Here is a 3,265-nt window from a genome sequence, read left to right as displayed (position 1 = left end):
GTTTTTATTGTATTTAAGGTTAAAATTAGCCACAATCGTGCTTCTGGCAACGCTACAGGACAGGCCAACACCGGGCCGTGGTTAAAGTTTCATGTGCAGCGGCTCATACAGCATTATATCGAGACCACCGAAAGATAGATCTATTTTCGGTGGCCTTGATTATACGCTGTACGGAAAACTTCGATTGCGTCGAAGAAACTTCGGCGCATCTCTTACTTGTTATAATCAAGAACAACGATCAAAATTATTATCAAATATATGTATTGACATTTACCACATTCTATCAATTTTGCATGAGCCGAGACCTTTGAAAGTTTTGGGGTCACAACGAGACCAGTGTGACTCAAACTTGTACCATCGGATTTCTTTAAATGCAGTTTCAATTTGCACTAAGAATATTTGTTTATATTTATGACTGTAAACTTAATAAGATTTTCTTTCGATAAAAGCGTATTTAATATCTCTTTATTATGTTGCTTTATCATACTTATATCATTGTAAACTAATTAGGATTTCCTTTCGATAAAAGCCTATTTAATATATCTCTACTATTTTATTTTTGCCTTAAATGTAAATCCTGGCTTCTCCCCCCCCCAAAAAAAAAAAAATCCTTTCATCTTGCCTATTTTTGGTCCGTCGAATATCTGTCAACACTCACACGGTATCTCTCTCTCTCTCTCTCTCTCTCTCTCTCTCTCTCTCTCTCTCTCTCTCTCTCTCTCTCTCTCTTCTTCGCTTTTCATTTTCGAGAGTCAAAGCCGAATTCCTTTCATGGTTTATGAAGCAAAAGTTTGAGAGAGAGAGAGAGAGAGAGAGAGAGAGAGAGAGGAGGGGTTAGCTCCCAGGTAGCTGTCGCTGTTTCCTTTCAAACAGATAACTTTGAGAAGGAACCTCAAAAGCGCCTGTGTGACTCCGCGCGTTTGCAAATGTTTTTTTCAAATGTTTTTTTCCCCTTTTCCCTTTTTGGCAATGTTTTTCTCCCTTGAGGTATTTTTAGAAGACTGACACTAGAAGTCTGACGTCTGGATTTGTTCAGAGCAACATAACTTGATATTGTTGATGGGAAGACGTCCTTGGAATTCTAGGCTGGATAAGTGAGATAATTTAATTTTTTTGGTGTTGCTTTTATTTTACAAATTCAAGGTCACTTTTTAAGTGAGTTTATCTTGTATTATGTCAGGAAGAAACACAAAGTTAGTTTTGAAGTTTTCTTATATAATTTTTTCAATTCACCTTTTTTTTATATATTCATTTTCCGTGGTAATGTTTGAAGTGACTGGCAGCGTGAAAGCTTTTGCCACATGCCAGTTCCTTCATTCATGATTATAGAAACAACTTACATTATATATACATAAAAATGTATATATATATATATATATATATATATATATATATATATATATTTTTATGCATACATATATTTATACACAAACACACACAATACACACACATATATATATATATATAAATATATATCTATCTTTATCTATCTATATATATATATATATATATATATATATATAAATATATATATATATATATATATATATATATATATATATATATATATTTTTATGCATACATATATTTATACACAAACACACACGCCACACACACATATATAAATATATATCTATCTGTCTATCTATCTATCTATCTATATATATATATATATATATATATATTATATATATATATATATTATATATATATATATATATATATTTTTTTTTTGCATACTTATATTTATACACACAAACACACACAACACACACATATATATATAAATATATATCTATCTGTCTATATATATATATATATATATATATATATATATATATATAAATATATATATATATATATATATATATATATATATATATATATATATATATATATATATATATATATATATATATATATATATATATATATAGCCACAACAGCCTCATGGTTCCCTAATTTTCTAGCTTTATCTGTATAAGTTTATCACTACAAGTCTGTGGATTATGAACCTGGAAAATGTACCTGGTATTAGTTGGCTGTGGTGACATACAGTAAATGTAGAAGATAAAATAATGCTAGTAAATTAAGCAGTAACCTCAGTGACTAAGAATCAGAGGGTTAACCCCTACTGGATATCCCCCCAACCCCTCTAACCTCCCCCCCCTCAGTAGGAAGCCACGTCTATGTTTGTGTTTACAGTTTGAATAATCAGAAGTATTTGCGCTACAAAGAAACAAAAAATAGAAAAACATCATTCGCCATAACAAGGGCCATCGAGATCTCCCATTTCCCCGAATTATCATCTTGGAAGAAGAAGAAGGAGAGGAGGAGGAGGAGGAGGAGGAGGAAGGAGAAGAAGGAGAAGTAGAAGGAGAAGGAGAAGAAAGGGGGAGGAGGAGAAGAAGAAGGAGAAGAAAGGGGAAGAAGAAGACGAGGAAGGAGAAGGGGAAGAAAGGTGAAGAAGAAGGAGAAGAAGTAGAGGGAGGAGGAGAAGAAAAAGTAGAAGGCATGGAGGAAGGAAAAGAAGGAGAAGGAGAAGAAAGGGGAAGAAGAAGAGGAAGGAGAAGAAGAAGATGAAGAGGAAGGAGAAGAAGAATAAGAAGAAGATGAGAAGAAGAAGGAGAGAAAAACGTTATTGACATCTGGAGTACGTCTCTCTCACTCGAACTCATCTCTCATATCCGAGCATTTTTTCCCCGAATACCGGAGAACACTTCATCCCAAATATACAGAAGACTGTTTTCCTCAGGTATTACTCCTCGGCTGGAGATCTTACCAATACGACAAGACTGGAGGATGAATAATGAATTATGAGTTTGGTGAGTGTCTCCATCGAGAACTCTTGCTGGTAGTATTCGCATAAATCGAATGGTTTCCATTGTCTCTCTTATAAATCTGTGACCATCACCCTGTAGTCTTTTAGCATACTTCTCGTCTGGAGATCTTGCCAATACGACAAGATTGGAGGATGAACAATGAATAATAATTAGATAAATATCTCCGTCGAGTATTGTTGGTCATGGTGTTTCGTGCAACTTTGCCTGTCCAGCAAGATCGAATGGTTTTCATTGTCTCTCTTCTAAATCTGCGACCATCACTCAGCGGTCTTTTGGCCACATTGGTAGAGATTTATAATTGCAAATAACTATCCAGTCTACTTTTACGTGACTTCAGAATATGGACTATTTTCTTCCCAACCCAAATTTAACCACAGAGGAACGGATTACAGAAGCAAGAAGGAACTTCCAACGCCTGGCAG

Source organism: Macrobrachium rosenbergii, chromosome 23, assembly GCF_040412425.1.
Source record: "Macrobrachium rosenbergii isolate ZJJX-2024 chromosome 23, ASM4041242v1, whole genome shotgun sequence".
NCBI classification, from domain to species: domain Eukaryota; kingdom Metazoa; phylum Arthropoda; class Malacostraca; order Decapoda; family Palaemonidae; genus Macrobrachium; species Macrobrachium rosenbergii.
The sequence above is the reverse complement of the archived record's forward strand: the minus strand, read 5'-3'. Positions refer to the sequence as shown.